A 13,839-nucleotide genomic window follows, 5' to 3' on the forward strand; every position below is an offset into this window, starting at 1 on the left:
CAACCATTTTGGTATAGTGGTTGAAGACTACTATATATATAAAAGATATTTTCATAAATTAAGAGAACTCACCAACATCGTGTTGATAAACGTTTTTAATATGCTTTTCAGGTAAGTGATGGCTTCGTGTCGGCCGAGCCCCGGTGCGGAAGCGTGAATAATAGTCAATACTAATCAACGGTGTGGAGCTCGGATCTAGGGTTAGGATCGAATCTAACTCGTATTCACTCTTGAATGATGTTAGTTGGAAGGATGAGGTGTATTGGGAGAGAGCCTGATTTGATTAACAATCAACAATAAAGTAGGATGAACAATTGTAATCAAAACACAAACAAGATAGAAACGGTAGTATGAAATATTAGCCGAATGATTCTCATTAAGATGAAACACTCATACATACATTCATACATACAATCAATTAAGAAATATCTCAGCCGTCACCAGGAGAGCTCATCCTGGAGGCAGAGACTCTCTCAAAGGGATAAAACCCTAAATCTCACACATACACAATACAATCAGTCATACTAGACAAATGAATAAAAACATCTATTTATACTAGCCTAGCGTGACTTGGTCTTCAAGCCATCCACCCTTGGTTGAGACCAAAATAATATATTTTTCACCCAAAGATTAATTCGATGCGTCGGTCTAAAATATAAGTCCCAACAATCTCCCCCTTAGACCGATGCCATCTAATTTCTTCCATGATCACCTCATAACTCGTTGTCTTTCATTGAAATTCTTCCCCTCACGTTAAGCTTCTCCCATTTTTCATTTCGAATCATCACTCTTATATCACTTTTGGATATAGTTGTATGGGCATATGAACGAGGCTTTGAACTTCAAGGATCAACTTCAAGTAACAAGGTCATCACAAAAAGAAACAAACTCAATGTGATCATCAAATAGTCTTCAATTCTTCAAATCTGTTTCTTCCCTTGTAACTCATCTTCAAACCATTCCTTGAATTAAGATAGCATTCAAGTCAACCATAACCCGTTCTTGACTGTTCAAGTGACTATTTCATAGGAGGTTAGACTCTACTGATCATCCTTTCAACATTGTTGCTCGTGATGACTCCATCTTCTCATCCGTACTAGGAAATCTGAAAATTTACAAATGATGAAACGTCTTTGAAAAAACCTTGGATTATTGATCTTGATCAACTTTTCCTTACCTTGAGTCTATTACTTGATTTGAAGCTAGCCATTTGCAATGAAATTCAAATATTTTTACTCCCCCAATTTCGTTGCATTTGTCTTTAATAAATGTGTCTTCAAATCAAGTGTGGGTGAAACAATCTTGATCATCCTCATCAAGATTGTAAAAATCTCATATAAACATATTCAAAAGTTGGTTGACACTAAAAGTGATTAAATCCTTAAGCTTGGTCAACATTTGTTCTTGTAAAGCTTTTGATGAAGTCGTGAAATCGGATGAGGTTTGAATTCCATAAGCTTGTTGATGATTGGAGAAAAATTACCAAAATACCCCTGGTATATATCTTCCGTAGAGAACAGCTTGGTCAAATGGTCAACGGCACCAAAAATCTCAAAAGTTTCTTCAAAACTTTGAAATGTTTCACAAACTATGTTTCCTAGCATACAATGTGCTTGGGAGCACTTTCCTAGCACAAAGTATGCTTGTTTCATTTCCAATTGGTTTCATTTCCAAGCACAGAGCATACTCTGATTCATTTCCAAGCACAAAGTGTACTCGGAAGCAAAGTGTGCTCGGAAAGCAAAGTGTGCTCGGAAAGCAAAGTGTACTCGGAAAGCAAAACACTTGTGATTTTTCAATTTTTCACCGAGCACAGAGTGTGCTCGGGAGCAAAAGTGTGCTCGGAAGTACTTACTATCATTAAGTGTGCTCGGGAATACTTGTGATTTTTTTTCAATTTTAGCACTAGCACAAAGTGTACCCGGAAGCACTTTCCTAGCACAAAGTGTACCCGGAAATCAAAACACTTGTGATTTTTCAATTTTCAACTAGCACAAATTGTGCTTGGAAGTACAAGTGTGCTCGGATTACTTAGTGCTCGGAAACAAAAGTGTGCTCGGATTACTTAGTGCTTTTTCATTTTCCACCAAACATGCTCGGGAGCAAAAGTGTGCTCGGGAGCAAGGGTGTGCTCGACACAAACTTGAGTTTTCTCTTCACAAGCATAATTGTTCAAGACAAAACAAAGTATGCTCGAAAAAGAGTCTGCTCGAATAAATAACAAAGTGTGCTCGAGACTTAAAGATAGTTTTCTTGAGAAGACAAAGGATATGCTCTGGGTTTCACAAAGTGTGCTCGAATTTGATGTGCTCGATATAAGATGTGCTCGAAATAACCTGTGCTCAAGCAAAACAAAGATGTGCTTGGGCAAAACACCTCCTGTGCTCGAAGCAACACTTAGTCATTTTTCATACTCGAGTCCAATCTTAATTTTTTATAGTGTGCTCGAGACATCAAAACTTCATTTCTGCGTCATCAGTCACTGATTTGCCCTTGCATAACCTGCTCGAATATTCACTTTGCATCTGCTGCAACAAACAATGATGAAATTGCCTTTAGTACCTGTTCATTCTTGACTTGTACATTCTCCTTATCAGTTTGTACCATCGGCAATATTTTTCAACACACATCTACTGTTTGTGCGGCACGAGCACACAAAACTCTAATTTTTCAAATCCAGAAAAAAGTTTCGTAATATGAAATTAATCACTATATCCCTATCCAAGTTATCTCGAAATCAAAGAAACCTATCTTCATATCATAATCAACCTTTTCAGATCTAGAAATAATCAAATGAACAGCGTTGCCCCAAAACGAACCAAATAACACTGTTACATCAGATCTGGACCAATCTGACCAAATAAACATGAAATTGATGTTGGATCTCCAAACGAGTCATCAACCCAAACATCAATTCATATACTTTTCTCCGAATCATCACATAATTTCAAAACCCCCAAAAATAATTTCAACGAACTTCATCGTTTAACGTCCATGGTGGATTCAAGAGAGAAATGAATCTGTTCAGCGGTTAGTCTGAACGATTCGGTAACCCAAGCTCTGATACCACTTGTCAGGTCCGAGCCCCGGTGCGGAAGCGTGAATAATAGTCAATACTAATTAACGGTGTGGAGCTCGGATCTAGTGTTAGGATCGAATCTAACTCGTATTCACTCTTGAATGATGTTAGTTGGACGGATGAGGTGTATTGGGAGAGAGCCTGATTTGATTAACAATCAACAATAAAGTAGGATGAACAATTGTAATCAAAACACAAACAAGATAGAAACGGTAGTATGAAATATTAGCCGAATGATTCTCATTAAGATGAAACACTCATACATACATTCATACATACAATCAATTAAGAAATATCTCAGCCGCCACCAGGAGAGCTCATCCTGGAGGCAGAGACTCTCTCAAAGGGATAAAACCCTAAATCTCACACATACACAATACAGTCAGTCATACTAGACAAATGAATAAAAACATCTATTTATACTAGCCTAGCATGACTTGGTCTTCAAGCCATCCACCCTTGGTTGAGACCAAAATAATATATTTTTCACCCAAAGATTAATTCGATGCGTCGGTCTAAAATATAAGTCCCAACAATCTCCCTCTTAGACCGATGCCATCGAATTTCTTCCATGATCACCTCATAACTCGTTGTCTTTCATTGAAATTCTTCCCCTCACGTTAAGCTTCTCCCATTTTTCATTTCGATGAGCTTATGTTTGCCTCGTCGCGTATCGCTATGGGTGAAGTTTTTGAATATTCAAATTTAGTCCCTAAACTTAGAAAAGCTTATATAATTGGCCAAAACTTAATAGGGTTTAAGACGCGGTGTTACATTCTCCCCAGCTTTTGAATAATCTCGTCCTCGAGATTTATTGGAATAGATAGGGATATTTCTTCTTCATTTCTGACTCGAGCTCCCATATATACTCGGGTCCTCGTCTTGAATCCCGCTTGACTTTTACAAGCTTGAATCGTTTGTGCTTGAGAAACTTGATCATGCTATCTTCTATTTGAATCGGATGTTCTACAAACTTAAGCTCCTCGTTAACTTTAACATCTTTTAATTGCATGGTAAGGGTTTCGTTGGCTAAACACTTGCGTAAGTTGGATCATGGAACACATCATGAATACCTTTCATTTCATCGGGTAACTCTAACCGGTAAGCAACTGGTCCGATTCTATCAAGTATCTTAAATGGTCCAACGAAGCGTGGACTCAGTTTTCCTTTCTTCCCAAACCTCACTACACCTTTCCAAGGTGATACTTTCAATAATACTCTATCTCCTTCTTTGAACTCCAATGGCTTGCGGCGAACGTTTGCATAACTCTTTTTTCTGTCTCTTGCCGCTTTCAATCGTTCACGAATTTGTATCACTTGATCAGTAGTCCTTTGAACAATTTCAGGTCCTGACAACTGACTATCACCTGTCTCTGACCAACATACAGGTGTTCTACATTTACGCCCATACAATGCTTCAAACGGTGCCATTTGGATACTCGCATGGTAATTGTTGTTGTACGAGAATTCCATTAGAGCAATATGGGTGTCCCAACTTCCTCCTAGATTGATACTACAAGCACGAAGCATGTCTTCTAAGGTTTGAATCGTACGTTCACTTTGGCCATCAGTTTGGGGATGATAAGCGGTACTCAAGTCCCCATAGCTTTTTGAAAACTTGACCAAAATTTTGAAGTGAAGCGGCTATCTCTATCAGATATGATGGATAACGGCACACCATGTAAGGATACTATGTTTTCGACGTATAAGTTTGCTAATTTATCCATGCTGTACGTTTTTTGAATTGGAATGAAGTGAGCAGACTTTGTAAGTCTATCTACAATAACCCAGATTGCATCATTTTGGCGAGAAGTTTTAGGTAACTTCATGATGAAATCCATAGTTATCATATCCCATTTCCATATCGGGATTTCTGGTTGTTGAAGTAGTCCTAACGGCTTTTGGTGTTCGGCTTTTACTTTAGAACAGGTTAGGCATTTGGCTACATAAAAAGCAATATCCCTTTTCATACCAATCCACTAGTAATCATTCTTTAGATTGTGATACATCTTATCACTTCCAAGATGCATCATATACTTTGACTTGTGTGCTTCTTCTAAAATTCTATCTCTTATATTTCCAACCATTGGTACCCAAATCCTTGTACCAAGTCTAAGGATTTCATCACTTCCTTTGATCAGTTGGTCAATTGTGCCGTTCTCCTTCTCGGCTTTAATGTTTCCTTCCTCCAGTGCTAGCTTCTAAGCTTCCTCAATTTTACTTGCTAAATCAATTTTAGCTCGAACCCTTTTTGGCTTTTCATGTTCTTTCCTACTTAAGGCGTCAGCCACAACGTTGGATTTCCCTTCATGATATACGATCTCACAGTCATAGTCGTTGAGTGTTTCCATCCAACGTCTTTGTCTCATGTTCAACTCTTTTTGATCAAATATATGTTTCAAACTTTTGTGATCGGTATATATCGTGAATTTTACACCATACAATAACTTCGCCATAACTTCAACGCAAAAATTATAGCGCCTACTTCAAGGTCGTGTGTGGTGTAATTCTTTTCATCAACTTTTAACTGTCTCGAAGCATAAACAATTACTTTCTTTCATTGCATCAAAACGCATCCCATTCCCGTATGCGAAGCATCACAATAAATGGTAAAGTTTTCTAGTCCTTCTGGCAAGGCCATGATAGGGGCATTGGTTAACTTTTGTTCAATGTTATCAGACCCGGCCCGGGCGTCGACCCGGACACCTTACCGGGTCAAAGGTCGGACCGACCTGGGAGGGTGGACCGGTGTTGACCCAGATGACGTCATAAATAATATATTATTTATTTATTTTTAATTATGTATTTTATTTAATATAAGAACATATAACTCATGCTATACTTGGAAGTTATAACATAATTTGTTACTGCCTTTGTTTTCTCATATTAATTTGTTACCTTAAATCCACTATTTGGACAAATATTATGGATTTAATGAATTCAACAACAATAATTAATTGTGAAGGAGTTAACTTGCAAAAACTTCGGCCACTATCTATAAGAGAGATATATTTCAGCTAATGTATCATGAGTTGGGCATGGTTGGTTGGATTGGAGTATTTTGTTTAAACACCTTCATATTGGTATAGGTGTTGGTTCGAATCCCACATGCAACTTATTTTTAATTTCATAGGAAAAAGAAATCTACTGGTTCAACCGTCGGTTGACTGGGTCCGGTCGGACCACAAACCGCAAAACCCGGCCGGGTATTTAGAAAACGGGCTATTCTTGCGAACCGGACGGGAAATAGTAGCGGGTCCCAGTCGAACCGGCCAGTCCGGTCCGGGTTTCAAAACATTGCTTTTGTTTGAGTGTTTCGAATGCTTCCTCTTGCTTCGGTCCCCATTCAAACTTGGTTGCTTTTCTTGTGAGTGAAGTTAATGGAACAATTATTCGGGAGAAATCTTGAATGAATCTTCTGTAGTATCCGGCTAATCCTAGCAAACTTCGGACTTGAGTCGGTGAATTGGGTTTCTCCCACTTGGTAATGGCCTCTATCTTTGCTGGATCTACTTGAATACCTTTTTCATTTATGATATGACCAAGAAATTGAACTTCGGGCAACCAAAATTCGCATTTAGAGAACTTGGCGTACAATTTCTCGTTTCTTAAGGTTTCAAGTATAATTTTGAGGTGAACTTGATGATCGTCTTTGGTTTTTGAGTAAACAAGAATGTCATCAATGAATACGATAACAAACTTGTCTAAGTATGGTTTGCAAATCCGATTCATCATGTCCATAAAAGCTGTCGGAGCATTAGTGAGTCCAAAAGGCATAATGGTGAACTCAAAATGTCCATATCGGGTTCTAAACGCTGTTTTGAGAATGTCTTCTTCCTGAACTTTCAATTGATGGTAACCTGATCTAAGATCAATCTTAGAGAAACAACTTGCTCCTTGGAGCTGATCAAACAAATCATCGATTCCCGGTAGTGGATATTTGTTTTTGATCGTGACCTTATTTAGCTCTCTACAATCTATACACATCCTCATCAATCTGTCCTTCTTCTTTACAAACAAAATTGGAGCTCCCCATGGTGACGAACTCGGTCGTATGAATCCTTTCTCCAAAAGCTCATCTAATTGTTTCTTTAGTTCTTTCATTTCTGTAGGCGCTAGACGATAAGGAGATTTTGCTATCAGTGAAGTCCCTGGCATGAGATCGATCCTAAATTCTACTTCTCTGTCAGGCGGGGCTCCTGGTAACTCATCATGAAATACATCTTAGAATTCAGATACAATTGGTACTTCTTCCATCTTCTTTGGTTTGGGTTCTTTAGTCACATAGGCCATGAATGCGAGGCATCCCTTACCTATGCAATGACTCGCTTTTATCTTAGAAATAATTCCGACTTTTCCTCCTTCTTTATCTCCAGTAATACGAATGGTTTTATTGTTGAACGTTCGGATAACAATTGCTTTATCGTTACATAAGATATGGGCTTGATTAGATGATAACCAGTCCATTCCTAAAACTACATCAAAACCTGCCAATGTCATAGGTAACAGTCGTACAGGTATGATGTGATTGGCTAATGAAATTGTGGCGTTATTTAGAGCTTCGGTTATTGTACCTATACTTCCATCAGCAGTTTCTACTTCATAATGTTTATCTAATTTAACTAAGGGTTCATTTAATAGATTACAAAATTTATAATCTATAAAACTTTGATTGGCACCCGAGTCAAATAAAACTCTAGCATAAACATTATTTATAGGAAACGTACCGGTGATCACGTCCGGTATATCAGCTGCCTTATGAGTGTCTAGCATAAAGACTCGTGTGTTTCCCTTTTTGACATCGGTCTTGGCACCGCTGCCACTTGCTCCAGCTGCCACTGTCGTCGGCTTCCTCTTTGGACACTCATTGCTAAAATGTCATTTTTCACCACATTCAAAACACACAACCACTTTCTTCTTGCAATCCACTTCCGAATGACCCGGTCTTTTGCAAAAATTACGTACAACAGTGTTGGTTGGTCGAAGACATCTACCGAAATGTCTCCTACCGCATGATTTGCAAACAGGGCGACTATACACAAATTCCCCTTCCAGTTTCTTCATCTTTCCACCCACATTTGCTTTTCCACCATCCTTCTTTTTCTCATCACGGTTTCTAATCATTCCGTCCATCAAATACCCGGCCAACTCCATAGCAGATTCCGTCGTGGACAGCATATGTGAACGAACTAAGTCACGGATCTCGATTGGTAATCCGTAAATATATCGTGTCACTTTATTAATTTCAGGAGTGACCAGATGAGGCACGATCCTACATGTAAGGCCCCGTCACCGGTAACCCTACTTTCGTGTTGGATTTACTCATAAACACAGTTCTAAATATCAGAGTTAATTAAAACTTTACGCGGAATATAAAACTTTCATAAAACATTACATATCAATTCATAATCATGTCGTAAAACATTCCTTTTGTCTTTCCAAAATTAAAACATAACTTATAAAACATATCAGATCTTCAGATGCCAGGCTTTAGTCTTCTGCCATGTGTCCTCCACTCAAGCCAGCTGTCTCATCCTACTCACCTGCGTGCATACTAAAAGTCAGCTACGCTGAGTGAGTTCTAGTTAATCATACAATACCATACAATACCTTATTACATACATACGTACTTAACCTCATAACTTTCTTTTATACACACATAAGTACTCATACCTTCATTCTTACTTACATACTTTCTTTCTTACTTACATACTTTCTTTACATTCATAATCATACGTTTTAAAGAGCCTTTCGCCCTATAACCTCACAGATATTATAAGGGTCTGGTCCCTAACATCACAGATATTATAAGGGTCTGGTCCCTATCCTCACAGATATTGTAAGGGTCTGGTCCCTAACATCACAGATATTATAAGGGTCTGGTCCCTATCCTCACAGATATTGTAAGGGTCTGGTCCCTAACATCACAGATATTATAAGGGTCTGGTCCCTAACATCACAGATATTATAAGGGTCTGGTCCCTAACATCACAGATATTATAAGGGTCTGGTCCCTAACATCACAGATATTATAAGGGTCTGGTCCCTTGCTTTCGAATATTAGTAGGGTTCAGTTCCCTCTTCGTTACCATACAACCATGCATCATACCTCGAGTATTATTAGGGCTCGGTACCCTTTTCGTAACCATACAACCATACAACCGTCATTTCCTTATTTTATTAACTTTATTACGTTCATACACATAAACATTCATATCATACTTGCCATATTTATAACGTTACAACCTGACAGTACGTGCAATATCCGAAGATCGTTCACGAACCATCAAGCAATCATTCATACATATCACATATACCACATATGGCTTTATAACGTTACAACCTGACAGTACGTGCAATATCCGAAGATCGTTCACGAACCATCAAGCAATCATTCATACATATCACATATATCACATATGGCATACACTTATCACTTAGGATAAATGTATTAACAACACATCAAGTATGCACACAGCCCCGAAAACATAACAAGGAATGGGGCTAGAAACTCACCTGGATCCTGTTACGCTCGCCGTTGATCGTAATTCCTTTATTTAACTGGGCTCGGCTAACTGTATAATATTTACACATATCAATTAACTACTACTACTCGTTTTGTATTTCTATCTATATATGACCCACAACGAACGGGGGTCCGGGGGCAGCGCCCCTGGCAGCGGGGTTCTAGGGGCGGCAGTCCCTAGCGGGGTCCAAGGGGCAGAGCCCCTGGCTGGGGTTAAGCTGCCAGGTTAGCTTGGAAAAATTTTATTTTCGATAACTGCCTTACCACATTTTCCATTAGGTTTTTAATTTATTTTATAATCGAACTTCACTTCAGGCGAAGTTAAACCTTAGGCGAACTTGGCTTCAGGCGAAGTTAAACCTTAGGCGAACTTGGCTTCAGGCGAAGTTAAACCTTAGGCGAACTTGGCTTCAGGCGAAGTTATCCTTAGGCGAACTTGGCCGTAGGCGAAGTTATACCTTAGGCGAACTTGGCTTCAGGCGAAGTTAAACCTTAGGCGAAGTTATACCTTAGGCGAACTTGGCCGTAGGCGAAGTTAACCTTAGGCGAACTTGGCCGTAGGCGATGTTATCCTTAGGCGAAGTTACGCTTGAAGGCGAAGTTCATCAGGCGAACTTAATCTTGCAGGCGAAGTTATCGCGCTGCAGATCTGTTTGCCCATAACTCCTTCGTTTCTTAGCCAAATAACTCGATTTTGGTACCCACGGAATCGTATGATCGGCGCCTACAAATCCCAACCATCAAATCGGCCTAAAATCGACGTTTTAGGGGTCCGATTTGGGCAGTTTGGGTTTCAGGTCCGGTTAACCCATCCAATCCTAACCATTTACAGTAATAATAGATTTGTTGGATTGTTCTTACCTTACCAACTCAGATCTATCAACAAAATCTCGGGTTTCGGCTTCGAATCTTGATCGGTTAGTATGTGTGTGTTTTGAGGAGTGTGTGGAGTGTGTGTGGAGTTTGGTGAGAAATGAGATATTTTTGGGATTTTGGGGGTATTTATATCCCTGAAATCCCATTCTCATTTATCCTATCTCAATTAATCCAAGTCCATGACCCGCTCCTACCCGATATTAATAATTAAAAACGCGAAATCACTAACATAACTTTCTTTATTCAACATTATAAATTTTAGGATGTTACAAGTCTTCCCCCCTTAAGGAGGTTTCGTCCCCGAAACCTAACTATTACATAAACAAACTAGGGTAAAACTTGCGCATCTCATCCTCGGCTTCCCAAGTAGCATCTGATCCCTTGCGGTGTTTCCATATTACTTTTACCAAAGGTATAATTTTGTGACGAAACTGCTTCTCCTTGCGATCAACGATCTTTATCGGTTGCTCGATGTAGTTCAATTGTTCATCAACCTCAATGTCCATTAATGGCACGTGAGACGTGTCATCAGCTAGACACTTCCTCAGATGAGAAACATGGAAGGTTGAATGAATTCCTTCTAACTCATCGGGTAAATCCAGCTTATAAGCTACTTCCCCCACACGATACAAAATTTTAAATGGTCCAATGTACCTCGGACTTAGCTTCCCTCTCTTTCTAAAACGGATAATTCCTTTCCAAGGCGAGACCTTAAGCATCACATAGTCGCCAACGTTAAACTCAATTGGTCGTCGCCGCTTATCTGCATAAGACTTTTGTCTGTCTTGAGCGGCTTTCATTCTTGCTTTGATCTGATCGAACTTTGAAGACGTTTCTTGAACCACTTCTAGGCTTCCCATTTCTTTCTGACCAATCTCACCCCAACACACCGGGGTTCTACATCGTCTACCGTAAAGCATCTCAAACGGTGGCATACCAATACTCGAATGGTAACTGTTGTTATAGGAGAACTCTGCCAGATGCAGATGATCATCCCAACTTCCACCAAAATCTAAAACGCAAGCACGTAGCATATCCTCAAGGGTTTAGATCGTCCTTTCAGACTGTCCATCGGTTTGAGGATGATACGCCGTACTGATGTTCAACCTCGTCCCCATAGCTTCATGAAATTTCTTCCAGAACCTCGAAGTAAACCGTGTGTCCCTATCAGACACGTTCGATAACGGTACTCCATGCTTGGTTACCACTTCCTTGATGAACAAGCTTGCTAACATTTCTGACGAGATGGCCTCTCGTATGGGCAGAAAGTGAGCACTCTTGGTCAAACGGTCCACAATCACCCAGATGGTATCATGTTGCTTAGCTGTACGAGGTAGCTTAGTTATGAAATCCATGGTGATGTGTTCCCATTTCCACTCAGGTATCTCTAGCGGTTGCATCTTCCCATAAGGCTTTTGGTGCTCGGCTTTGACTTGTAAGCAAGTTAAACACTTACTAACATAATCCACTACATCGTTCTTCATTCCTAGCCACCAGTAATCTCTTTTCAAGTCTTGGTACATCTTTGTAGCTCCTGGATGGATTGAGTACCTTGACTTATGAGCTTCATCTAAGATTCGACTTCTAAGATCACCATGTCGTGGGATCCACATACGGTCGAACCTAGTCTTAACTCCATGAGTGTTTTCCATCAACTCATCTTGCTGGCCATAAATCCTTTCTTTCTTTACTAACCCTTCGTCTACTAACACTTCTGACTGCACTTTGATGATTTCTTCAAAAAGACTTGAGTTCATGATCAACTTGTATGACTTCACGGTTGCAAGGACTTCCTCATTCTTACGACTTAGCGCATCAGCGACCACGTTAGCTTTACCGGGGTAATACTTAATATCACAGTCGTAATCCTTTATCAATTCTAACCATCTTCTCTGCCTCATGTTCAATTCTTTCTTCTCGAAGAATTACTTTAAACTCTTATGATCTGTATAGATAGTGCACTTAGTACCGTACAGGTAATGCCTCCATATCTTAAGAGCATGCACTACAGCTGCTAACTCCAAATCGTGCGTCGGATAAGTACTCTCATGGACTTTCAACTGTCTAGACGCGTAAGCTATCACCTTCCCTCGTTGCATCAACACGCAACCTAACCCTTGATGCGAGGCATCAGCACAAACAACGAAATCCTCATCACCATCGGGTAAAGTAAGGATTGGAGCTTGCGTGAGTCTCTTCTTCAATTCTTCAAAGGCTTCCTCCTGAAACTTTCCCCAATTGAATACTATCGTCTTTCGGGTCATACCGGTCAGCGGTGCGGCTATCTTGGAGAAACCTTCGATGAATCTCCTATAGTAGCCAGCTAACCCTAGGAAGCTTCGTATATCAGTCGGATTCTGCGGAGTCTTCCAATTCGTTATCGCTTCAATCTTAGCTGGGTCCACGGTAATCCCCTCCGGATTAACCACATGACCTAAAAATTGCACTTCTCTTAACCAGAACGCGCACTTCGAAAACTTGGCGTACAACCTATCTTTCTTCAGAACTTCCAATACTTCTCTCAAATGCTCCGCATGGTCAGACTCGCTCATTGAATATATTAATATGTCATCAATGAAAACGATAACTGACTTATCCAACATTGGTCGACACACCCTGTTCATCATGTCCATAAATGCTGCAGGAGCATTTGTTAGACCGAATGACATTACGAGGAACTCGTAGTGTCCATATCGCGTTCGGAACGCCGTCTTAGGGACGTCTGCCTCCTTTACCTTCAGTTGATGGTAGCCTGATCTGAGATCTATTCGTGAGAACCAACTCGAACCTTGCAGTTGGTCAAACAGATCGTCAATCCTAGGCAAGGGGTATCTATTCTTTACCGTAAGCTTATTCAACTCACGATAGTCTATGCACATTCTCATACTTCCATCCTTTTTCTTCACAAACAAAACCGGTGCGCCCCACGGAGAAACACTCGGTCTGATAAAACCCTTGTCGAGGAGTTCTTGCAGTTGGGACATCAATTCCTTCATCTCGGACGGTGCTAGACGGTAAGGCGCCTTCGCGACGGGCTGGGCTCCTGGTACTAGATCTATCTGAAATTCTATCTCTCGCTCAGGTGGCAACCCCGGAAGATCCTCAGGGAATACTTCTGGGTAGTCGCGCACAATAGGAACATTCTTCATTTCTTTCGTCTCGGCCGTAGCGTTGACAACATACGCCAGGTAGGCACCGCACCCTCGCCTTAACAAACCCTCGGCTTTTATCATCGAAATGACATTAAGCCCATAACTCTCCTTATCACCATAAACCGTCACCGCACTACCATCCAATGACTTTAACCTTATCATCTTACTTTTACATACTATCTGAGCCTCAAACTCAGACAACCAAT

Source organism: Bidens hawaiensis, unplaced genomic scaffold (genome assembly GCF_021521415.1).
Source record: "Bidens hawaiensis isolate Kalapana, Puna unplaced genomic scaffold, B.hawaiensis_p1.1 tig00065161_1, whole genome shotgun sequence".
NCBI lineage: Eukaryota > Viridiplantae > Streptophyta > Magnoliopsida > Asterales > Asteraceae > Bidens > Bidens hawaiensis.